Consider the following 27,674-nt stretch of genomic DNA (forward strand, 5'->3'; position numbering starts at 1 on the left):
TTCCCCTGATGCCCCAACAAGGCTATTCTCTGCTACATATGTAGTTGGAGCCCTGGGTCAGTCCATGTATAGTTGGTAGTGGTTTAATCCCTGGAAGCTCTAGTTGGTTGGCATTGTTGTTCTTATGGGGTTGCAAGCTCCTTCAGCTCTTTCAATACTTCTCTAATTCCCCCAAAGGGGATCCTATTCTCAGTTCAGTGGTTTGCTGCTAGTATTGACTTCTGTATTGGAAATACTCTGGATGTGTCTCTCAGGAGAGATCTATATCCAGTCCTTTTCAGCATGCATTTTATATCTTCATCAATCTTATCCAGTTTTGGGCCACATGTGGGTCAGACTCTGAATGGCCATTCCTTCAGTCGCTACTCTAAACTTTGCTTCAATATCCCCTCCTATGGTTATTTTCCCCCTTTTAAGAAGGAGTGGGAGCATCTGTATTTTGGTCATCCTTCTTCTTGAGCTTCCTGTAGTCTGTGGATTGCATCATGGGTAATTTGAGCTTTTTGGCTAATAACCACTTATCAATAAGTGCATACCAAGAGTGTTTTTCTATGATTGAGTAACCTCACTCAGGGTCTAAGCTTGTAGCCCTGGCTATGAGCTTAGGTGCCATATCTGGGAATGTTAGCATCGTAATATATAAGACAAGGATAATATTGTTCTCTGCTTTGCATATTTGACAAGGAACCCCCAAATGTAGATAGTAGAATCATGTGAATCATTCCTAAACCATGTGATGGTAATGTTCAAGTCTCCTATCAAGTCATATATATATATATATATATATATATATATGTGTGTGTGTGTGTGTGTGTGTGTGTGTGTGTGTGTGTATGTAATGTCATATATAATGTATAGTCATATATATACAATGTAAATAGTATATAGTTTGTACAATGTAAATTGTATATAGTTTACATATATACAATGTAAAGTCATATATATATGTATATATATAATGCATAAGCATTACTATGGACAATCCAGATTAAAATGGATGCTACTAAACATGAAGTTTCAGTGGCTAAAATATATAAAGAGGGAACAATACATAATTTTACATAATTATCAGCCACATAATATACTTGATTACAAAAATGTTACACAATTTTTCTATCTAATCCAATCAGAAACATATAGTGTCAAAATTAATCAATCATAAAACAGATCATAATCCAATCACAAAAGGTTGATTCAAATGCATCTGCATAGAATAATGTACTTTTGTTCAGATTGTTTTGATCATGCTAGTCACATGAAAGACCGTAAGTTATAAAACAGACAAAACAGTACACCTACTTCTAATATGAAAGTGATATTTAGAATGTTAAAATGGTACTTCAGCATACTAGAAAGTTTTGAAGTTTCAAATTACTTAATGTTATAACATGACATATAACATACCCAGAGTTTTATGTTTAAATTTCTCTAGTGAACCCAGGCTAAAGTTGTTAATCTATCATTAGCAATATGCTTTAATAGATCACCTCTGCTTTTTCCTCATAAGGCAGCATGTGTTACCTTACTTACCCTGTGCTGATAAGTCTGAACTGAGTCACTATCTGTTGAAGTAAGAGAATAAAACTAGAATGACCATGCAGACTACCCACGACTGTTTTAGCATCAATTTTCTGAACACTGAAAGAACAAATACATTTGTAAATTTGTATTAGTTAATCCGACTTTGCAACAGCAGAAATATCCCAAAAAGCTTTAAATAAGCTGTGAGTGAATTTACACCAGTTATGTGTAGATCATATTGATTTCAGCAAACATAATACTGGGCTGGAGTTTCAAATAAATCTTCCAACCTTTTCTCAGAGAAACTGGGATTGCAATTTTAGGAAAGCATATTTTTAATTTATTTTATGAATGTACTGAAAACACAGAATGGAGTACATTACATTCAAATAACCTGGAATAGAACCTACCATATCTTACATATAATGTTAAAATGAGATCTTTCACTCCATAGGGTCTTTTTACATTTATAGTCAAAGACCAAAAGGTGTCATATATAATAATGAACATTCTAGGTAATTTACACAGAATTTGTGAATGATGCTCAAGTCCAGTTTTATAAGGCAGAGGCATTTGAAATAAGTGTCAAAGGTATTATGCGTTGGAAGGTTCTGCTTGTGTTATAAAGCCCACCATTGTCATAGTCTCACCTCAAGTACAAAAGCTTTTAGACCCCTTGCAATTTCCTGAGAAATACAACAATTAATGTCTAAGATATGTAAGAAATATTCTTTTCTGAAACCATTCTAGTAGAGAGTTCTGGAGGATTGCTAGCAATATTTTCATGCCAACCAGAATTTTTAAGGCACTTATGAGTTGTGTTAAAAAAGATGTGCGTAGTCTTGAAATATCAATGCCAAAAGATGTGCTGGATAAATAGTCCCTAGAAGAAGCCAAATTCTGCAAACATTTCTAAAAAACCAAAGAAGGTAATAATTTTAAAAGAACGAGCTTTCTGGGAGATGATTCAACTTCCATTCAAGAAAAATGTTCAGAGGAATGAAGTAATAGCAATAGATGAGATAGATTTCCAGATTTGCAGGGACTAAAGGACAAATGTTATGTGAGTATCCAGGAAAAAAATGTTTCTAAGACCAGTGAAATGTGGCTAAAAGTTCCAATAAAGTCATCTGAGAAGTGCATGATTCTTTCTGCTTCAATAGCTTGTATTATGTAAATAACAAATAATTATTTCATCACTATTTCAAATCATAAAGATTATTACTTTTTTTTACTCATGCAACTTGAATTTTTAGGATAGTGTAAGTCATAGCATCCTCTTCTCATTGAAAGGTCATTGGCTCACGCTAAGGAATGGCCATCACTGTGAAAGTCACTGAATGCACTATTAGGAGAAAAAGGAAGATCGTTGAGACCTATCATTAAATGCTAGTCAATTCACAATTAATTAGTTAGAATAAGTCACATGGCCTCACTGCACACAGACCTTCATGAAGTCCAATTATACTAAGTGTGATGTCATTCATGTATACTAATCCACACTGAGATAACACAAAATATCATATTAGACTGAGACTGGTGTAAGGTGGCCTCTCAGGGTCATTTTGATTCTCATCTCTCTGATCACTATGGACTTTGAACATTTCTTTAGATGCTTCCAAGCCATTTGAAATTCCTCTATTGTGAATTTTCAGTTTAGTTCTATACCTCATTTTTTGATTGGGTTGTTTGTTTTTCTTGTGGTAATCTTCTTGAGTTCTTTATATATTTTGGATTTTCACTCTCTATCAGATGTGGGGTTAGGAAAAGTTTTTCCCAATATGTAAGATGCTGATTAGTCTTATTGACTATGTCCTTTGGCTTACAGAATCTTTCTAGTTTCATGAGATCCCAATTATCAACTCTTGACCTTAAAGTGGCAGTCATCAAGTTCTGTTTAGGAAATTTTGCCTTGCCAATGAATTCAAGGCTCTTTCCCACTTTTTCTTCTATTACACTCAGTGTCTGTGATTTTATATTGAGGTTCTTGATCGACTTGGACTTGAATTTTGTGCATGGTGACAAATATGGGTCTATTTTCATTTTCCTATATAGAGACATCCAGTTCAACAAGCACCATTTATTGAAGATGCTTTCTTTTTTCCATTGTATAGTTTTGGCTTCTTTTTCAAATATCAAGTATGGATAAGTGTGTGGTTTTATTTCTAGGTCTTCAATTCTATTCCATCGATCAACCTGTCTGTCTCTATTTTAATACCATGAACTTTTGATCACTATTGCTCTGTAGTGGAGCTTGAGGTCAGGGATGGTGATTCCCTCATCTGTTGTTTTACTGTTAAGAATTGTTTTTGCTATTCTGAGATTCCACCTTATACCATTCAGAATGGCTAAGATCAAAATCTCAGGCAACAACACATGTTGGCAAGGAAGTAGAGAAAGAGGAACATTCCTCCATTGCTGGTAGGTTTGCAAACTGGTACAACCATGCTAGAAATCAATTTGGAGTTTCCTCTGAAAATTGGAAAGAGACCTACCTAAAGACTCAGAAATTCCACACTCTTCGGAATATACCCAAAAGATGTCCCACCATACCACAGGGGCACATGTTCTACTATGTTCATAGCAGCCTTCTTTGTGAGAGCCAGAAGCTGAAAAACACCCAATGTCTCAGGACAGAAGAATGGATTCAGAAAATGTGGCTCATTTACACAATGGAATACTACTCAGCTATTAAGAACAAGGACATCCTGAGTTTTGCAGGCAAATGGATGAAACTAGAAAATGTCATGCTGAATGAGGTAACTCAGACCCAAAAGGACGTGCACGGTATGTTCTCACTAATAAGTAGATATTAGCAAAAAGAAAAAGTACAGTATATCCAAGACAATCCACAGAACACAAGAAGTTCAACAAGCTGAGGGCCCAAGTGAGCACACCTCAGTTCCACTTGGGAGGGAGCAGAAAGCAACCACAATTGAGGAGAGAGGGAGGGACAGGGGAGAAAAGGGGATGAGTGTGGGGAGAGAGAGTAACATGATCTGTTATTGATTGGGGGAAAGGACTGAAGTCCTGAGGGCCAGCAGAAAGGAAGGAGTTTGGGAGGACTGTCTAGAATGTACCAGAGACCTGGGAAGTGAGAAACTCTGAGGACTCAAAGGGGTGAAGGAGGTTAGATAAAAGGCCCTATAGTGGTGAGAAGGAACTTATTGAATCCATCTCCAGCAGAAAGACAGGGCATCAAATGAGGGATGGGTTTGCTATCCCACAACCAAAACTCTGGCCCATAATTCTTGCTGTCTGAAAGAAATGCAGAGATGGAAATGGAGAAGAGCCTGAGGAAAAGAGGTTCAGCAACAGGTCCAAAGTGAGTTCCAGCTCAGGGTGTCCCCAAGTCCTGACAGCATTATTGATGCTATGAGGAATTCATAAAACGGTTCCTACCATGACTGCTCTCCAAAAGACCCAAAAAACAGCTGAAAGAGTTAGATGCAGATATGTGCACCCAACTAATGAACAGAAGATGCTGACCCCTCTGGTTGATTTAGGAAAAAGCTGGAGGAAGCTAAGGAGGAGGGCAACACGGTTGGAAGACTAGCAGTCTCAATTAACCTGGATCCTTGAGATCTCTTAGATGTTGGATCACCAACCAGGCAGCATACATGAGCTGAGACGAGGCCCCTAACACATGAACAGCAGAGGACTCCTGGGTCTGGGTTCAATCAGAGAAGATGCACCTAACCCTCAAGAGAACGGAGGACCCAGGAAGTTTATAGGTCTTGTATGGTGGGAAGGGTGTGGACATCCTTTTGGGAGAGAGGTAGAGCAGTTTGTGGGGGGACGTAGTATGGGATGTAGGTGGAACTCTCAGGGGATGGACAGGGAGGGGAATAAAATCTGGAGTGCAAAAATAAATAAATAAAAACAAATCTAGGTAAAAATAAACAGAAAAGAAAAGGAATTATCCATTAAAATTCGTGCAGAAAACCTTTTTAAAAAGAGAGAAAAAAAAAAGAAGAAAGAGAATTTACCAAACTCGGGAAAGCTTACTTGTCTTTCTATCAAGCCAAACAGACTAAAGATTTACCTTTTTCTTGATTTCTGAGGTTCTATATCATAAAAGTCTAGTAGAGAAAGCATGAGAGAAAGTCAGCTGGGAAGTACAGTGGTGGTTGAGCGAATTCCCATTTTCCAAGTACAAATGACAAGCAAAAGACTATATAAAAACTAAGCTTCAAAAAATGTTGGTATTCAACAATGTCATTTGAACATGAGACTTACCAGATGTATGATATATAACAGGATATTATATGAAAACTGCCAAAATCATTTTTCTATAATATTTAAACAAGATACTATCTCAAGGATTCATACTAAAAAATTATAGTCATATATTATAGTTTTAAATTAATGGAAGACAAAGAATAGAAACCAAGGTTGCTTAAATAAGTTGACACAGGAATACTGCCACCACCATGATCAAGGATAGCCTGGACTACTTAGTAAGACTTTTTTACAGTAATTTTTCAAGCACATCTATAAGAATTCATAAGTGATAAGTTTCAGGGAAATATAAAGTCAAAAAACATTTGAGGAAATAATCCTTCAATAGGAATCTAAATCAAGGCAAAGCTACAGGACACCTTCAGAACAATAAGAAAGAAATAACACAAACAGCCACAAGTGGCTCAGAAGACAAATAACTGCTACTGAAATGGGGAGATATTTTAGAATCTCGCTGAACTGCCCAGGAGTTTATCCAAGAAACATAAAATCAAAATTAGGGATAAAAATTCTGGGAAAAATTAATGGAAGTCAAAAACACGTTGGACAACATAGAGAGACATCAAATATTTCACATTTAAAAATACTGATGACCTTAGCCAAAACGCCGAACAGTGGTAAGATGTAACCTGAAGAGACCACCTCTTGTAGATATACAGGATCCCCAGTGGAGGGATGGGGCCACCAATCTATCTTCAAAATTTTTGACATATAATTTTTCCTGTGTAAAAGAAATAAAGGTACACAAATGGATAAATGATTGAGGGATAAGCCATCCAATGATAGGCCCATATTTGGATCCATCCTATGGGCGGGCACCAAACCCTGACACTGTTATTGATGCCATGTTGTGCTTGCCTCTAGCCTAGCAGGAGCCTAGCATGGACGTCGTCTAAGAAACTCTACCTGTATCTGATGAAGACAAATGCAGATACTCACTGCCAAGCAGTGGACTGAGGTCAGGAGCCCTGTGGGAGAGTTTTAGAGGAAGGATTGAAGGAGCAGAAGGGGATGGCAATGCCATAGGAAGGGCAACAGTTTCAACTAATCCAGACTCCTAAGAGCTCCCATAGACTAAGCCACCAACCAAAGAGCATACCTGAAGAGGTCTGTGGTCCTAGCACATATGTAGCAGAGGACTGCCTTGTCTGGACCCTCTGGGAGAAGATGGGCCTAATCTTGAAGAGACTTGATGCCCCAGGGAAGGGGGATGTGGGAGGGGGTGAGGTGGGATTGGTGGATAAGGGGGGTGGAGGTGGTGGTAAGCGGGTGGAGGGTGAGGTGGGGGAGTAGAGTAGGTAAGAGGGCACCCCTTTAGATGCAAAAGGAGAACTACTGGTGGAGTGGGGACTGGAAAGGGCGGGGCAATATTTGGAATGTAAATAAATAAAACAATTTTTTAAAATGCCCTGAATAGTGATATTGATCATTTATAATTTGAAAATGTTTAGTTCAACAATTTCTAATCCAGGCAGAGACAAATGCATGAAAGTTAGAATTGTATCTTTATATGCTAATCATGAAGTTTATATTATTATTCTTGTTTTATAAGCAGTAAATTAAAATTTAATCAAAGTCTAGAGAAATTATGTTATGAAAATTATGAAAAGTTACCAGGATAAACATTTTAGGTTTATTGCTTTTCTGTTGCTTTTCTTTTCAAGGTTTCCATTCATCTTTACAGAGTGACAAACTTAATTGTATTTAAGATTGTTTGATTATTGCCTTTATTTATGTACTTAACACAGGAACGACTACATTTACACAAGTATTAAATGTGCCATTGTACTTAATACCAATGTCCTGGCCCAGTACCAGTCCCTCTATGTACAGTGTGCAGAGAAGGAAAGCCTATGTTCTTCCTTTTATATCTTTGGAAACTAACACCTCTGTAGACTATATTGCGGAATAAGTTCAGTAACTAGCAATCAATTGCAGAGTCAAAACTTGAAATCAATTTTTTTAAAATTTTTACTTTCTTATATGCTACAATCTTTTGATCAGAAAAATATCAATGCGCTTTAGACATAACATAAAATTCAATCTTTTCAAGATCACATGTTAATAGTGTGAAATAGTTTTAACATTGTTTTTTAAAAGACAATTCGTAAAATGGAATTGTTACCTTCCTGATTCATATACTTTAGACAGATATTCAAGGCAATTATAGTAATTAGCCATAAAACACCATTAAGTGTACATATATAAAAAGCTTATAAAAATAAATGTTTAATTGGTTTAAAGCCTCTAAAATGGTTTGCTGGTTGTCACAGGCTAGTTTTCAAAGAATGACTATGAACTTCCACTGTGATTTAGGAAAAAGATTCTTTTACTTGGAGGAATGCCAAAGTGCATTGCCTTGGAGATATATATAAAGAAAATTGAGTAATTATTATTAACAAGATCTAGAGTGTTAATTTTGAATGCGGTTTCCAGGTATAAATCTTGAGCCTAAATTATTAATTAAATTCATTATCACTTTACTCTCATAAAGCAATCAGTCCAACTGGAGTATCTATGGTCTTTCTTATTTAATGAGCAGAACTACAGGAAAGGCAAATGTCCCATCCCTTCTCCCCCAAAATGCAAATAACATCCATGTGTTCTACCAGGACTCCTGACAAAACATCTGGTTACCATCCATATTTTAAAGGTTTAAGCTGAAACCATTATCTTCTATTGAATCAAACCTCACACATCCATTGAGCTTTTCGTCAATCATTAAAACCTCCTTGTTCAGAGGTTAAACAATGTTTTGTTCTTCTACTCTCTATAAGATCTAGAGCCAGAGTGCTAAGAGTAGATGACTGTAGCAGGGCTACAATCTTTGTAGGACACTCATCCAGTCTTCCTCTTTCTATCTTGTATTTACTTCAATCTAAGTATTTTATAGGCTACTTAAACACCAGTGAATAACAGAATTTGTCTTAGTTCTCATTTATTTCAGACTTATACATACCTGGTTGAAGTATTTAAAATATATCATATTTTTATTATAGTTTCTCCACCAGTCTGTATTTCTATTGCAGATTTATTCAGTCCCTTATAAAGAGAAAGTTGAATGCAGTTCCAACCACATATGCAATTTTTTTATAACATGTGTTCACCACTAACATGGATATATGCTTTAGAATGTCTTCCGGGTAACAGTCAAGAAGTTTGAAAGAAAAAAGAGAAAATATACCCACTAACTTAGTTAGGCAGGATGAAGTGTTGTTTATAGAAAAATCAAAATAACTACTTAAGCCATGTATGGAATAATCTAAGACGTAATATCTGAAGATAAAATTCAAGATACATCAGGCAGTTACTAATAAAGAATATTTTAGATGGAGTTATTAGTTGGATGAGTAATCAGTAAACCAATAAAGTGAATGATGGAGAAGATCCATCCAGAAAGCACCTGTTTCCAGTATGTGTGCAGTGAGCTTATGTCTCTGTGTACACTCTATGTCTCACAATTTTTCATTGCTATCGCTAATCCAACAACAACAACAACAACAACAACACAAAATGCTTTCAATAACATCAATCAGAAAGCTAGGGATTCCAATCAAACTAACATGTGTGACTTTGATGAAAACATTGCTATTACAGGAGAGTATAACATGTGCTGGTAACCCTCTATAGATGGGAAATCTTATAAGTCATGCCCCTCCCCCAGTTGAATCACTATGAAGAATCAATTTTCTCTGGAGACAACATGTCTAATTAGGTATCCATTCCCAAGAGTTCAGCCCTAAACATCCAAACGTTTCTATTGCTGTGGTGGAACATCACGGTGAAAACCAACCTGTGGAAGAAAAGATTTACTTCAATTTCTATTCCCACATCATAATCCATCACTAAAGGCATGGCAGGAAATCAAACAGGGCAGGAACCTGGAGGCAGGAAGTGATACAGAAATATGGACTGGCGTGGCTTGATTGCTTGCTCTTCATAGCCTGCTCAGCCTGATTTCATATAGCACCCGGGAGCACCATCCAAGAGTTGGGACCACCCACAGTGAACTTGGCCCCTTCACACCAACCCTCAATTCAAAAAATATGCCACAGGCTCTCCCACAGGGAAACACTAGTGGTAAGTTTTTTCAACTGAAGTGCTATTTTTCAAAATGGCTGCAGCTTGTGACAAATTGAAATAACACTAGCCAACATGCACATTGATTTGACTCAGTATGTTGCTTGTGTATATAGATATATGGAAGAGTTACTGAAGATGCTTTTTAAAGAGGCCATGAGTTTGGGAGAGACTGAGAAACACTGAAGGAGCTGGAGAGCAAAGGGTAGATATAAATGATGTACAAGCAAATCTCCTGTATAAAGTTTTCAAAGATAAATATGTAATGATTAAATAATAGAAAAACAAGGAAATTGCTACTCAGCACATCTCCTCACATCTTTTGTAGCCTCCTTATTTAGAGATCTGGCTTCCACCTCATAGCACCCTCCTCCCACTTCTGCTATGTTACTTCCTACCCTGCCCCATGCTAAGAAGTAATGAAACCCCAGAAGCTTTACTTTGTTTGAAGTCCTACATCTATGTAATATTTCTTAATGTGAAAATCTACACATAAAAAAAGGGTTTTAATCAAAGTAAAGGAATTAAGAACCTAACTTAAGCAATGTAGGTTCCTAGCATGAAGAGCAATATTTCTCTAATAGGGTTTAGAAGAAAAAAAAATTTTTTTTCAAATGAAAAAACAAGTATAAAAATAGTTGATAATAATTTGATCTGGTAGAAAGTACACTCTAGATAGTCCTTGGGTTTCTTAGATAAGAGAGGGTACAAACCGAAGGTGAACAAAAAATGATGTGGAGTAGTCTTTTATATAAGTAGCTTGTTCTGTGCTCACCAGTTATCAGATATCCTTTGGACAGAGTTTCCTACAGCTCTCTAAATCAACATGAATCAACCCACATGGACGGATTTTTTTCTTTCATCACCAAACACAAACTTTTATTATTCATTTCATTTCTTTCTATTAGCTTTACTATTGCAATAGCCTGTAAGCATGTTTTGCTTGGTTTGTTGTTGTTGCTGCTGCTGCTGCTGCTATTGTTGTTGTTGCTGTTGCTGTTACTGTTTTGGTTTGGTTTGGTTTTACTTTTTTATCCTGGAGTTCAACACAAATGAAATTCATATTAGATACCCTATGTATTAATCCACCTTATATGAATTGTGGTTCTATAACCATAATTTTTTTCATCACAATATATCTTAGAGATCTCTCCATGGTGGCATTTAATGGCTATTCCATTCATTGTCTTCCAAAACAACTGCCATTGCATGGATTCTGTAAACGTTGACTATTCCTGCTGGGCTTGTGAATCATCTCTCTTTCAAGTTTCACACAGAATTTGGTGGTTCTACACAGTTCCTTCCATTTATCCATGTTTTTCAGTCTTCTCCTCTTACTTCATCTCCTCCTTGCCGAGATCAGAGGAAAGATATTTTTGGCTTTAATATAATACTTTAAAGTATTTTGTTAACTCTATATTTATTTTTGATTTTTAATCAACTTTAGAGACTTTCTTTACTAGTCTCATTTTGAAAAGACGTTTCCCAAAACATAATATCAGAGCTGAGGTTGTCATCTCAATGGCAGAACACTTGCCTAAAATGAGTTAAAGTCATGTATTCAATTCCCTGAAGAATTAACTAAGTAATAGGCAGAGTTTCTCAAATATTTTCATAATATATTCATGAAGTAGTTGCATATTGTTTTTTGTTCTATATCTGTCTATATTGTGAATATTTTTTCTTCTTTCATGTAATACTAACATTTAATTTCTGTAATAAATCAATTGGTAATGGTCTCTTTAAATCTTTGTATAATAATTTCATACTTTTTATACCTATACATGTTTATGAATTCTTTACCACAATTCAATGGAAGGATAGATTCAACTACACTAGCATATCTTTATGCACATTTCCACTCCCATCTCTCACATGTCAAACACAACTATCAGCCTCTACAGATATATTTCTCTGTACAACTTATATATGTAAAACCATATAATGCCCCCTTTCCACTTTCTTATTGTAATATACTAATTTAATAATTTTCTAAATTACAATCTGTCTTTATTTTACTCCTTTTCATTGCCAAGTATGTTTCCACAATGTGGATTTTCACTGTTATTTTCTGCCACTTTTGTTGAGAATGGTGTTATGCACAAATGCAATGAATTTAGCAACTATGGAGCCATTCTTGCCAGCAAGTGTTTTCTTAGCTTGAGGGCAATCTACTTGAGCTTGATTAACTTATGTTTTCTCTTTTAAAGATTACAAAATTAAAAAATTGGTGATTCATACTTGCATGGAAGTGTGGAAATGAAGACACTTCTTCAATGTTGTTGGGAGTGCAGACTCATATACTCACTATGAAAATCAGTGTGGAGTTCCCCCAAAGCTAGAAATAGATCCACTGTATGATCCAGCTAAACCACAATTGAACATTTCCCTAATGGTCAGTATATCGTACTGTTCAACAATGTTTACTGATGCTAAATTTCCAATAGCCAGGGAATTCAAATAGCCTATGAGACCATCAAAAATGAGTGGATAATAAAAATGTGGTTTATATAAACAATGAATTATTAACCTGTAAAGAAAAATGGAATTATATTATTCACAGGTAAATCAATAGAGTTAGAAATACTCTATTTTGGTGCTAGTTTTAAATTTGGAGATATGCATATTTATTTTGGCATGTTCATAGGAGACAGGGTACTAGTAAGTGACCACAGAAAAGGAATTTCACAGAGAGAAAAAAAAATAAAGTAGGTAGTATGAAAAGTGAGAGAGAATAATGGAACAGGGAGGGTAACATGGGATAGCGAGGGCAGGTTAGAGAAGAGAATATGGGAAGATAAAATTAACACTAAAAACTTCGGGAAATGCCATTCAGAAACATACTGCTGCAGAAGTTTCCTAAGATACACCTGTATGTATATAAATGAGATTTAATTGGAGTTACTATATTTAAGGGAGACAATGCCTTCCCTCTACATCACAGACTTTCACACAAGCCAGTACCAGGAGAAATTTATTTCAGAATTGTTGAACAGTGGTGTCTTATATACATTCTCAAACATTAAATGTTCTTGCTTTTGGTTATTTTCAGAACTTGATGGTAAGACACTATTGCTGACTATTCTAAATCCTTTAGCAAAAAAACATAGAGAAATCCAGCTGATACTGACCTGGGAACATCATCCCAACTAACTAGTTGAAGGGGAAAATTAAGGGTTCTTTGGAAAGTCAGTTTGAAGGTATTTTGCTGGGGCAAACACGTGAAGTAACATTTCACTAGAGTGGTCACAGGTGTGAAAGGGTAAGGCTGACTCCTGAAGGAACTTTTCACAGGAGAGAAAGGATGTTCTCCTAAAGCAAATGAGATGAAAGATTCTTCGTTAAGGACACACATGCATTGTTCTGCCTAACATTACCTAGTTGAGCTGCATTTGTCAGATCCCATAGAGAAACTCACCAAAACCTTCTGGTGTTGTGCTGCAATTTGTTGCTGCTTCCAAGGACTCAGGCTAATTGGATGCACCTGCTGAGGCAAGAGTTATGCTGAGGTAAGGCATATGAAGGACACGTAATGTTTGGAGGTTAGAAATAGGACTCCAAGCAGTGATGGAGACAGAGCTTGGCCTGCTGGGTCTTTGCTAATCTTTTTCCTTGAGAGAGGCACTTTTCCTGGTGTTCCTGTTTGTCCATCCTGCAGACTGGAACCATGGCTGAGGCCAGGCTGTCTCTGCTAGGTCGCATCACTGCTGTTGCTAACCTGACTCTATGGAACCGGACTGCTGGTGTATCCTTGAGGTGTTTGCAAGTGAATCAAACTGCCACTGCCTGCTAACCTGTAAGTTATACTGCTGATTTCCAGACAACACAGATGGGAGTTCCTCCAAAGAACCTTTCTATACATGTCTACTTCCCCAGTATCATTTCTTTTCCACTACCTCTGTTACTTTCCTTGTAAGGAAAGTTAAAGCATTTCAGAACCACCATAAAAGAGAGGATTTGAAAAAATTAAAGTTGCAACTAGTCTTCATAGCTTTCGAGGGTCTATGCATAATAGTAGGGGAGAAAAGTGACATATTCTGGCCATCTAGTTGTAAACACCATGAGTCACAATATTCCAGACAAAGTATGCCTGCCTGTCAATACAAACAGTGCTGTCATGGGTGTAAACAACTGTGTTCTGATTGCAGGTCAATCTACAAATGAAACTCATCCCTGGTACCTTTAAATGGGACAAATACCTACAAAAGTATCTAGGACTGCTCTTCACCTAAATGGACAATGTAATTAACTCCGCTCACTTCTTAACTTTATACCTACAAATACGTGCATCTCTAAACCCTCAGCAGAGAAATTTCTCTTTGAAGTAGATGGTGATTGCTGTAAAAAGTTATAACAGACAACAAGCAAAGAGTAAGAGATTAAAATATTCAACTGGACACTGGACATTGATATAACACCCTTCTCTCTATCTCCCAAAGGCTCCATTGTCATCTTAGAATAGGGTACAGAAAGAAAGAGAACAGGGAAAGGGTGTAGATGGCTATGGCAAACACCCATTATCTAGACAGTGACAATAGCCATTGCACATATGGCTTCATAAAGGCTGTGACTGTACGCTTAAGACCTGCACTGAATCAACCATTCTAAAATCCCAGAATGGATTGAAGAGGGTCTTATGAAGTCTTACTCCTACTGAGGAGCTAATGATAATTGAAGGTTTTCAGTTTAGACAGGTGGCACTTGAGTGACCAGTTTTGTTCCAGTAGGTAGTAGCACACACATCCACATACAGGCAGCATTAAAGGGACTCCATGGATTAGACAAAACAAACAAGAAGCATATGAACTTAGGAGGAGAAAAGGAGGCTGATTGGTTTGAAATTAAAGAGAACAGAATGGGGGTGGATTTAACCCAAATACATATTTAAAATTCTCAAACAATAAAAGAATCATAAATACCATTATTTTTCAGATAGAAAATAGAAAATACATTAATGTCAGCAACTGTTTACATATTAATTGATACAAATAAGACCAACTGAGACTAAGCATATGGTTTCTTGATTATGTACAAGAGAAAATGCCTCTGTGTGTGTGTGTTTCAAGTTTAGAAAAAAATTATTAAGATAATTATTAAGATAATAAAGGCCCCTCCCTTTTGAGCAATGAAGCCCGCTGTTTCAAAATCAACATTTCCCAAAAGGTACCCTTGCTGCTCCAGAACACAGGAGGAGCAATGTACCTTTTATGTTTATTATTCCCTTTCATGCTGGCTACTAGATAGATACCTTGCTGCTAACCATTGTTACATTGTATTAAAATGAAACTGTATGAAGACACACAATCCTCTTATGCAGTCCAATTTAGAATCCATTTCACAAACTCTGTAGTGCCATATCTAGAAGCTTGAATGTGGAAGGAATATAAATTTCTGCCATGCTGAAATTTGGTTATTAATCCTGTAATGACGATAATTTCCTCCTTAAAGACAGATTGATATTATGTTCTATTATTGGAAACAAAATGCAATTTGTTTCCTAGCCTAGATTCCTAGGTTTGCATTTGGTATTACGCATTTTATAATGAAAATAAACTCATATTGACAGTCAATCCAAAGCTCAAAAGACAGAAATGATGTCTGACTTACATTTGCAGCTAGACTGTGCATAATATTATTTCAATGAAGTTTCAGAATTGTATTTACTTGTGAAAATAATCAACATCTATAGTTTCTTGCTAACTCACTTAACAAAATACTTATCACTAACATTACTGATTCTAAAGTTACTAGAATGAGATAGGACAGTGAGGATACATACTGTAAAAACTAGAATGTTACATGAGACTTGAATTCATTGTTATAGATTAAGCTGCTGACCAGAAGTCTACTTGGTAAATATTTTAAAGCTGTTCATTGATATTGAGAATCTTACCTGACTTTAATGGAACACACACACACACACACACACACACACACACACACACACACACACAGACACTAATATATATATATATTATGTGTGTGTGTGTATTATATGAAACTTTAATTACATCTGAGCATATAAATATATATATGCTCGGATGGAATTAGTTTCCCAAATGTTGTTCTGAGCAGATGCACTTACTGCCAACTGCCAATAGCAATCTGCTCAGAATGAATAGGGTGCATTTAGATACACTGGCCACTACAATGGATGTAAGTCACCGGAAATAGAAACACACGAGCTCCCCAGCAGCCCATTCATGCCCACTCACTCACTATTCATCCTTCTTTGCTTCCCAGAAGCAAAACCAAGAGGGTTGATGCCAGATGAAAAAGACATCTGAAATGACTACCACCTATTTAAAAATGGATTAAGATCTAAAATAGCTAGCAAGTGTTTTATTCTGAAGAAAATAATTTTTAATATATAAACAAATAACTTGAGGTTGCAAAGGTGATTCCTCCGCTCTGTCTCTGCTGTTCTACTTTTATTTACTTAATAAATACCTTTTACAAAGCCCATTGTTTTATTTTTCTCTTAGGATATATATTCTTTTGTGTTTTACCAGATTTTAAAGTTCATGGTGCTGAAATAACCCCTAAGCACTAAAAGGATGTGTCTTGGTGATGTATCATCTCATCCGTTCATAAACAGGTTAGAGTGGGGACTTTAGAAAGGGGCAAATGCTCATATAAAGTCAGAAAATTGATTGTCCTTTCTACCTAACAGTCTGCCTTGTGGATAAAAACCAACTAGACTGGAGGATCGGTAACTGACAAGCCTGTCTGCAGATAGCTACTGCTTCTCCCTGTACTGCAGGAGAACATTTCCACCTAGAGTCCTTTCCCAGAATATCTGGAGACCAAATGAAATCAACCATAATGACTACCACAGCCAAATAATAATCAGTTTTTAATTGAAGCATCAAGCCAATTAATTTGTGACAACTTCCTATCAGTTCTTATTCCACACATGAAGTTTCATAGGACCCAGGCCATTTTCAGCTCCAGAGCATTCCTGGAAGTATTTTTGTCTTTTCTAAAATCCCCTTTACTAGGGAGAAAATATTTTAGAGATGGTGCCTTGAGACTTAATTTGAGATTGCAAAGTAGAATCATTTGTTTGGTTCAATAAAATTTTATGAAATATGAGGCATTTTAAACCTAAAACACATTTCTTATAATTAAAAAAAACTTTTGATTTTTGGTGTGTTTTCAGAAACAAAATTGAACTCAAAATTTTAATTTTCTTTGGTTAATAATTACAAATACATGTTTTGCGGCTGCCTGTACAGACAACTATATAAACTAGTAATGAAAATTACTTATCCTCATAAAATTTCTAAGGACAATAATATTTTAAGAACTAACCATTTTTTGGCTGGGGGACTGTGGTAAGACATTTATTCTTGCCTCCTCTGAACATCTTTATATAAATGTTCTCCAGATGACAGCATGAAACACTCCATAATATAAAGCATCAATGCATTTTCTAGCTTCCATTGACAATAAATTACAACTGTTATATAAAAATTAACTTCCTTATTTAGATTAATCAATAGGTAAATAATGGATGCTTTCCACATGAATGATAACCAAACCACTTCATCATCCATAGGCAGTGGCTTCACTTAAGAACTTTAAGGTGAAAATACCTGGCAGTTTCCCAACACATACATGTTGGCTTTCAGCAAGAAGTGCTTCGATATTGTCTGTCTTGCACTTCAGCTGTATTGAAAATAATATACACTAATAAAGATGTTGAGTGCACCCTGAGAAATATCTATTTTAAATGTTAACCATTGCTGCTCAGATCTGAAAATATTTTTTTCTCATTTTCACCTTGTGGTCCAATATCTTATATATCTGGGTCTTGGCTTGAATTCATTATTCCTAGAATACATTGATCTATCTTCCCCCCCATTCTTTGAGGGTTAATATCGCAAGAGCTGTAACGACCACCCATAGTACACTCTAAAATTGCATTAGAGTAGAAAATGACCACACGTGATAAGCAGAAACTTCACACAGCACCCTGGAAAATGTATTTTCAGCCCTCTGACAGAGCTAGGGTAATCTCGCCAAGTATGCACAATATCTTAAATATTTATTTTACTCTTAGGGTAGCATACACACTACAATCAAATATACCCAGTGTCCACCATGTGTAGTGTTTTAAGAATACTATAAAATGTCAGAGGTACTGTGAAATGTGAAGAATCTTACTTCCATAAATAATCTGAACTCAAGGCCCTTTCCCAACAACCCACCCCCACCTCCTCCAGTGCCTTAACTTCACCCTTCTTCCCCCCACACCCCGCCCCTTGGTGTTCTGGAGATGACTTCCTACTCATCCTTTGCCCCTCTCTCCAAATCCTTCTCCATTCTCAGAGTCTGTCCCTTGGGCAAGAAGCTGAGTAAAATGCTGAACCGGGCAACTTCACAAGCAGGTGAAGTGGAAAAGGGAGGGAGAACAGAGGGTGTGGTAGTCTCTTTTCTTCACCACACCCCATCCCTGGGATTTTGCACTCTGGTCCATCCCAGCTCAGAGGGGACCCATCAGATAGCCTTGCTGAGCTCCAAGCAATTAGTGACGGCCAGCCACTGGGCGCTCTCTGCCAACAAAATTATATTAAGTAGATAAAAATATTTTTAGAAATAACACAAAACTTGCCTTTAAAGGAAGCAAATGTCCAGAGTAGCAGGCGGAAACAGGGATTAGTTCGAAGGTACAATCCGCAGAAACCAACAGAGAAGAGGGAAAGACACCTTAGACAGGGACCTCATGGATTACCTCCCACCCTTCCCTAGTTGTCATCTGTACCAGCCTGAGAATTTCCCAAGACTATAGGTTGGGTTGGAAGGAGAGAGAGGCTTTACCTCCTGGGGCTGCCCTCTGGGCGCTGACTATGGTCGCCTCCCCGAAGTGGCTCTGGCTCCCCTCACCGCTTTCCAGAGCACAGCCTGGGTTCCGACTCGCCTCCAGGAGACGGGGCGCCCAGCTGGGTAGTGCACGGGGACTCCGGCTCACGTCCCCCGACCAGGCTGGGTGGGACCCCCTATGCCGCGCCGCCTCAGCCACCAGGCTCGCTCTTCGACCAACCCCTCCGCCGCCCGGCGCCCCCACACCCACCGGCTCCGCCGCGCCCGCTGGGAGCCTCTAGCGGAGGCCAAGCGAAGCGCAGCCTAACCCGCGGCGCCCGTGCTCCGACGCCAGCTGCACCCGGCCGCGGTGTGCACTTCTCGAACCCTGCAACCCGCCCGCTTGCTCCATCCTCACCTGCCATCCAATTCACTGCCAAGACGAGGGCCCACAGTTCCCTATCGCAGGGATGGGATGGTTGTGAGGAGCTAGAGAAACACCTCACCAGAATAGAAAATAAAATAAGAGCCAAGCCCAGATGTAAATCAGCCTGGAAGAAGACCCACTTCCAGATGCAGTTCCCGATTGGTATCCAGAAGTGTGCGGATAGGACACTCCCTTTTGCCGAGCGGTTCTCAACCATCTGCACCGGCTGGTATTTCACTTGTCAGCCCGGAGCCATTCACACGGGTTGCGCAGCTGCGTGACAACAGCCGGGGTTCCGTGTAACTTACCTTAACCCCCACCGCATCCCAGCATCTATTTTAAGTTATTCTCTCTAGAGATTCAAGCAGCTGGGTTGCGGTCTCTTACCTTGACATGTTGTCCATGCCCCTTCGTGTCCTTAAAATCCAAAGCCAAGGAGGATGAAGCTCACAGGAGTCCCGGGGCTTCTTTCGGGCGTCCTCCTGCCTCAGCTCTGTCAGCTTTTCCTTTCAAAGGGATCAGGGAGGGAATGTCAGTTCTAAAGCCCTGGCAGTCTAAGCGTCTCCAAACCCTCACGCCTGTGGCAACTGAGACAGAAACAACCTTGGCGGCCTTGGAAACCTCCCCTGTCCCCGCTCAGGCAACTTGGCTGCGGATCCGGCTTTCTTCCGTGACCCCACAAATGCGTTGGGTAGCCAAGCTGTGTATGCCGTCAGGAGACGGGGTTCCTCTGTGATTCTCGCCACTGCACCCCTCCCCCTGCTCCCGCCAAGTGGGAAGAAAAACCTGCGCTCAGGCGGGTTCGGTGCGGAGCAGGTGCTGGCAGCAGAGCCACGCCGAGGATCGCCCTCCACCACAGCGTCTTGGCTCCAGCCGTTGCGCCTAAACCTCTGCGCCAAGGAAACTTTAAGTGGAGGCGGCGAAGCCAAAGAATGGGTGGTGGAAGGAAGGCTCCAGTGAGGCGGCTGAGGAGCTGGGAAGGAGGGACACCGGGCGGGCGGCGGGCTGCTGGGTCCCGGCGGCCACACTCAGCGCGCGAATTGCGCGCACACACTCCCGGCTCACACGCACCGCTCACACGCACACTCCCGCGCGCGCGCAGCAACACGCACGCCCAGCCCCGCGATCGCGGCCCCAGGCCACAGGCGAGAGCCAGAAGAGAGCCTTCACCAGGGGTTCCCAGAATGAAAAGGATGGCGACATGGTCCCTCCTCTCCAGTTAACGGAGTACTCTAGCCTGTTTGGTCACCTCCTGTCTCCCCGCCCTGTCTCGAGTTTCCACTTCTAGCTGTTCCCTGTGGTCAGCTCTTCTCCAGGTACTGTGAACCGGGAGATAGCAGGACTTCAGACACTCTTCCCTTCACCACCCCTCCGGGGCACCAGCGCCCCTTCTTCACTGGAGAATTGAAGTGCCTGCAGCACCTTACTAAGGAACAGGGGCTCCTTGACATCCTTTTAATGGAGGAGCCTGGGCATCATTTCTTGAACAGAATCTCCTTGCGACATTCCTTTGTGCCCAATTCCTGGTGTAACTTTGTCTCAAAGAGCTCCGGAAGTTCACTTAGAAGCTTTTGCAAAGACCTGCAAGACTTGTGTCGGGCAGCTTTTGGATCAGGACTAATTTCCGATTCTATGTTTTTATTGAAAACTCGATGGTAGCAAGCGAAAGACTCAGCTGGGGAAAGAAAGCAGTGGGCAGAAGCCTGGAGATTCAGCCCATTTAGTTTCCCTTTTCAATATTTTGCCAAGAGAGGCTGTGGCGTAGGTCCCTCTGGTAGCTCCTATGGGCAACTTACTCTGTCCTTAAAGCAGGGATCCCTGGTTACTGCACAGCTGGCCGGCTAAACCAGATAGTCTTTACTCTGTGAAGAAGTCAGAGAACAGCCACAAGTTCCTGCGAAAAAATCCATTCTCTAGAAGTTTGTCTTGCTCGGACTGGAAAGCAGGAAATCATTGCTAACGGAAAAACGGAAAGTAAAGTTTTGCCACGACGGTTTCTTGACTGTTTGATTTTGTCCTTTTATTTGGAAGCCTGGATTTCCTTTGTACTCCGCGCTCAAGTTCAGCAAAGCTTTGCTGCAATTATTCCGCTTCCCAAGTACTGTAAAGGCTGGGTGACTGCGGGTTTCTCTTCCAACGTCTTTCTGAAATCTCTGTGGATAGAGAGGAAATGAAAAGTGATATGGCATAGAGATGGCGCTAGGACCCTTTGCAGGAGGGTCATGCGCCACTCCCCCGCTGTCTCTGCAAGAGCATCTTCTCTCAAGATCCAGGGTATTTTGAGTAGTCTTTTCCAAGTTGAGTTAGAAGCTGGTTGAGTGAGAATACGGAAATACAATATTTGAGCGCTTGAAGGAGGAATTGTAGGTTGTGATAGTGGAAGGGTAGAGGATTTTGAGCAAAAGAAGAAACTTGTGTTGGTAGGAGCTGCAACAATGCTATTCATTGCCTGAGTAGCAAAGCATGTCAAGGTAAGCACGAAGTAGCACCCATGCAGTATGCAGGGCAGAGCGACATTTTGAAAGTACCGCTGCAGTCCGAGATTCTTGAGTGGGTCAGCCTTGAATCCTGTGTGAGACAACCTGGCAGAATCACTTCCCGGGATTCTTGCTGGGTTTGGGGATGATGGATCCATGGAAACTGCCCCATCAGAGTGAGCAAACCACAAGCTGTTTGCTCTGCTGCATAAAGAATGGCATCCACAGAGTCTGCGTGTCTGAGCTCAATGCTGACTTTCCTTCTTGTGTGGTAAAGGGAAGAGCACAAATTTAACCCACCTGGGCAGCCTAGGTGAAGGACAAGTGAAATCAGGAGCAATGCTAAACAGTTGAAAATGAGAATGCAACTTGTTTAGGTTTGATATGCTGACGTGCATTTTGGACACCATCCTTTCTTCAGCGTTTCAAGTGGGAGATGTTAAGCTGGTTTTGAACTTAGTGCTATCTATGCATTTTTCCTGGTGTTATGGTTTGGTACTTTTCTGAACTGTAATTGTTTTCTTTCTTAAGTAGCTGTTGTGTATACTGAATTGGGGTTGAGGATTATAGTGAACAGTTTCTGACAAAAGGCAATCCTTTCATTGTATAGCCCTGTCAATTAACATAACTGGCCATGGATCACAAAGATCAAATGATTCCTTTGTTGAGCACTCTCCTCTCTAGAAAGGTTCTGGGCTGGGGTGGTCTTCCTGGCTACTGCTGACATGCAAACTTCTACTAATGACTCTTTTCAAAAATAAAGTAGGTCATTTACATACACACTAAGTGGGTTGTTCCAAGGGTGCCACATAGTGGATGAGACTCCAAGGAGAGGAGTATTTTTATTTGTCTTGTCTTTGGGGTTACAGGATGGGTGAGGAGCAGTGATAATCAAAGAGCGGAGTATTCTCGACAAACAGGTAAGCACCTGCAGCCACTTAAAAAACCTGCATCATTACTGCCTGCCTCCAATAAACATTCCTCACCCCTCCTGAGAAAATTAAAATTTCTGCAATATTCTGGATTGATGAAAAACCAACACACCTGTTATTCTTTATGCAAAATGAAAGGAAATAAAAGCCATACTTTTTTCTCTTCTCCCATCGACGTTCACATTTCACTTTAATGGGAAAAAGAGCAAACAAGAAAAGCCAACCTCTTGTTTAGAAGAGTTGTACCATCCCTTATATACTATGTTAAACATATAAATATCTATCTGCATAATTGAGGAAGAGGGTTGAAATTCCAAAGCACCATCAGATCCTAAAGAACCCAACTTCAGATTATAGCTACTGCATCCTTCCACTGCCTGTGATCCTTCTAAAAGTGAAAGTAGTGTTCTGCATAGATGGTGTATCTCTTTCAATGTATCCTGACTTGCAATTTTCTTTCTTCAAGATTATTGTATTTTATAAGGGTCTACTCCCCCAGGAGCAAAGCAGTTATCCTATTAAGATATGGCTTTGTTACTTCTTAGAAATATTCCTTGATTACTAATATTTCCTAAGCCATAGTGTACAAGGAAAGCAAGGACGGTGAACTATGTTATGGTTCAGGTTCCTTGGAATTTAGTAAAGATTCCCATACAGAGTAATCATGGAGTGACAAGTAACTGTTTTCCCATGTGACTTGTGTACATCAATTCATTGATGCAATTTTCTCAAATGACAGGGAAATTGATGCTTATGCAAATTTGCCAAAGGTAAGGAAGCTATTTTGTCATAAATAGCTCTGTTATGAAGCCTGCACTTTTAAGTGTCTTGCTCATTTCTGTCATTCAGGGACAAACATTTTGGGTTATTAGGGGTTAAAGGGGACCATTGCATTATATTTAAAATGTGCTTCATTTTTGGCAGTTTCCTTAGCTCCTATTTGTGCCTTAAGAATATTGAAAGGGTTAACTTCTTCCAATTCCAATTAAAAACATGATCCTGCTTTCTTGCCATTATTCCCTGCAGAATATGCAGTGCTGAGCTGTCAATTGAAGAGATTAGGGATCAGGCCTAATTTACAGTTATGAGAAACTTTTCATTGTTTATTTTCATCTTGTTAACCATATATAAAGATTTAAAAGGGAATTCCATTATACATTTTCAGTTGTGTAAATAAATTGTAAGTATGCAGCTATAATGATGGTGCCCTGGTTAACTAAAGCCTCACAGAATTTCAGGCCCTCGTCTGGCATCCAAGGGTATCTTAAATTACTTGCTGATACACACACACACACACACACACACACACACACACACACACCACACCACATACCACACACTCATACAAACACACACACGAACCACACATGCCACACATACACACAAACCATATAACACACATACACCACATCACACACATACCACATACACAACACACACACACACCATACTCACACACTCACCATACCACACATCACACATACACACACCAAATCTCACACACACACAAACACATACACACACACACACCACATCATACACATTCCATATACACACCACACACTCAAACACACATACACACTCAAACACACACACCACATCACACACCACATACACACACATAAACGTATACACATACATGCCACACACCACAAACACACACACACACACACACACACACACACACACAACACACCACACCACATTACACTTAAAATTGACAAATAATAAAGAGCCTTAGAAAGACATTCTAGAAATGTGCCATTTGGTGCATATATTTGAACACATTGTATTGTGCCCTGAAATTTTTAATGAAGATCAATCATACTGTGTCCTGAGATTTTTTTAGTGGAGATCAATCTCATGTAAAGTATTACTACCACAATATTTAAATAATAAAGTTTAAAAAGGTCAAAACATCTATGACATTAAATTTAAACCGACATGTGGACATTCCACAAGAACACTGTAGTTGTCATTTCCAGTCACACATATTGTAAACTACTCTTTAAATACATGTTACCATAGTACCATTGCATCATATTTATACTTAGACTATGGTGCTACAGGCAAAAGATGAACTTCTCATATTTACGAATGTCTTTGTGGAATATGTAGGTGAAAATAAACAGATGCAGAAAGGTGTTTTCTTCAAATCTAGTAGTAAAAACTATTTGGGCTGTAGAATAAAAGGACAAAGAAATGTGCAGGCAGGGGTGAGATGTTTCCTTAATTTGGGTATGTTTGGAAGTTTCACAACATATATGAGCATGAGAGAAATGCAACATGTCCGACACATGTCTGTCTGTCTATCTGTCTGTCTATCTATCTATCTATCTATCTATCTATCTATCTATCTATCTATCTATCTGTTGATATATTTGTGGGACATCTTGCATATATCTCATCCTGTTTATTTAAGAAGATCTTTAGTTTATTTCATCCTTTATAACTAAGGAAACATCTTAAAATAATAAGTAGAAGCTTTTCATTGTGGCTTGTAATACTTTGATATTTACACACACACACACACACACACACACACACACACACACACGACTACGTGACTTTGGGACAAGTGGGAAATACTGAGACTTAGGGTACTATAACAAAACATATACTGGGTACCATTGATATCACAAAAAATATTTCTTACAATTTTAAAAACTAGACATCTAAGAACAGTTTTCTAGTTTTATTACTGGTGAAGGCTGTCTTTTTGGCTTAAAAACAGTGCCTCTGAAAATGTGTCCCTGAATGCTCTTCCTTCAGTGTATTTAAACAGAGTTCTTTATTCCTCCCAAGACTACCAATTGGATCATAGGGGATCTAAACCTCTTTACTTCCCAAAGGCTTCATTTTTCAAGGACCATAATATCAGAGGCTAAGCTTTCAAAGTGCTTGCTTATGGAGGGCACACTTCAGCATTTGGGAGAAAGGAACATTCTGCCCTTAGCTCGGGCGAGTCTGACCCTTATTAGACATTCTTTAAGAAAAGAGACTGATCAAGGTCACTGAGAGGAAGAGTCCTGTTCTTGCGGCATCTTTATCAGGCTGTCTCTGGATTAGGATTATGATAATGCATGGCTCCTGGGAAATGACAGCATAGTAGGGCTGTCTTCCATTGGACTATCAAATGAAGATGTGTTCACTCTGTGTGGAGTATGAGCACCTTACTTTGGGGAAATATTGTAGGCAAAAAAAAGTCTGTTCTTCACCTGTTGTCTATATCCTTGAAGCAATTCCGTTTACATTTGATGCTGCTTATGGTGTCTTGACAAATTTAAGTCTCATTTGGTTATTTGAGTCTTGTAAAAAAAAAAACAGAATTTGTTGATTTCATTCACATAATAGCCAGTCATTCCTGAACTCCTTTACATTCCAAAAAAAAATATGAAAACAGAGTTTGATTCTTTTCATCTATAACAACATTATCTTCCTTTGACAAGTGAGAAAACAGCTACAGAAAAATCAAGTAATTTTGTCAAGGAAATAAAGTTGCTTACATAGTACTGAAAGTTAGTAACTTCACTCTCTTAATACAGAGAGCACAGTTTTAAACATCACTGGGGTCTATATTAGGTAGAAGACTGGTAGAATACAAACTTGTGTCCATTGCTCATAATAAGCTCCTGAAATCAAAAACAGCACATGGTTCCTAACAACATGCAGAGAAGTAGATATAAATGTCAGTAATAGTAACTCTCTCCCCTTTGTGCCTCCCAATAATTTATTTATACATTATAGCATAAATATGTGCTAATTGGATAGTACACATTGTTCCATTTGATTTCACAACACCCTCCTAAATTAGTCAATATTATTACCATTCTAATTATCAAGATTGATAAAATCATTTCCTAAAAGTCCCATTGCTTTTCAACATGGACTATTTGAACACAACACCTATTGATTTAATTCCTATTGCTACACTCACCTAAAATTAAACTATTACCTTACAGAACACTACTGTGTTTACATCTAAATCACTTGCTTAAAGTTCACTTCCCCTGGCTCTCTGGGCCTCCATCCTGTATCTTTCCACCCTTGACCCTTCCTCCTCTCCCTCTCCTCTTCCCATCTTCCAATCATATACCTTCCTCCCTCTGCCTCCCATGATTATTTTGTTTCCTGTTCTAAATGATATTCAAGCATCCTCACTTGAGCCTTCCTTCTTGTTTAACTTCTTTGTATCTATGGGTGTACCATGGGTATTCTATATTTTATAGCTAATATCCACTTATGACTGAGTACATATCATGCATATCCTTTGGGGTCTGGGTTAGCTCACTCAGACTGATATTTTCTAGTTCCATCCATTTGCTGTAAAATTCATGATGTCTTTGTTTTAATAGCTGAATAGTATTCCAATGTATAAATGAACTACATTTTCTGTACTCACTCTTCATTTGAGGGACGTCTGGGTTGTTTCCAATTTCTGGCTACCGTAAATAAAGCTTCTATGAACATAGTAGAGCACATGGCTTTGTGGTATGTTGGAACATCTTTTGGATATATTCCCAGGAGTGGTGTAGCTGGATTTTCAGGAAGGACTATTTTCAACTTTCTGAGAAACTACCACATTGATTTCCAGAGTGCTTGCAAAAGGTTACACTGACACCAGCAGTCAGTAGAGGACTGTTCCCCTTTTTTCCCGTTCTTACCAGCATGTGCTATCACTTGAGATTTTGACCTTAGCTATTCTGATTGTTGTAAGGTAAAATCTCAGGGTCCTTTTGATTTGTATTTTCATGATGATTAAGGTTGTTAAACATTTATCTAAGTGCTTATCAGCCATTCTTTATTCCTCTTTTGAGAATTCTCTACTGAGCTCCATACTCTGTTTTTGATTGGATTATTTGGTTTACTGGAGTCTAACTTTTGAGTTATTTATATATTTTTGATATTAGCCTTCTGTAGGGTGTAAAGTCAGTGAAAATATTTTCTCAATCTGTATGTAGCTGACTTGTCCTAATGATGATATGTACCCTTTGCTTTACAGAAGCTTTTCAGTTCCATGAGGTCCACTTATCAATCGTTGACCTTAGACCCTGAGCCATTGGTGTTATGTTCAGGAAATTGTCTCTTGTACCAATGAATTCAAGGCTATTTCTCACTTTGTCTTCTGTAGACCCTCTAGGACATCCCAGACCTCAGATCGGGGAGTCTCTCAGAAGTCAGTGTGGGTGT

At 38.8% G+C, this 27,674-nt stretch overlaps 1 protein-coding gene across 10 annotated transcripts in view; it reads right to left on the reverse strand.

The window, feature by feature from the left end:
* Lingo2 (leucine rich repeat and Ig domain containing 2) overlaps positions 1-26,949 on the reverse strand; it is a 1,322,423-nt gene extending 1,295,474 nt beyond the window's left edge. For 7 of the 10 annotated variants that reach the window (XR_010066383.1, XM_063287594.1, XM_039109832.2 and 4 more), the window contains exon 1: positions 19,463-26,949. The gene's annotated coding sequence lies outside the window, so the exon portion shown is untranslated. Of the gene's footprint in view, positions 1-18,666; positions 19,442-19,462 lie in introns of those variants that run through there. The other 3 variants (XR_010066382.1, XM_063287596.1, XM_063287595.1) reach the window with 2 other exon arrangements.
* Positions 26,950-27,674: the final 725 nt, after the last annotated feature.

This window comes from Rattus norvegicus, chromosome 5 (genome assembly GCF_036323735.1).
Source record: "Rattus norvegicus strain BN/NHsdMcwi chromosome 5, GRCr8, whole genome shotgun sequence".
In the NCBI taxonomy this organism is placed as follows: Eukaryota; Metazoa; Chordata; class Mammalia; order Rodentia; family Muridae; genus Rattus; species Rattus norvegicus.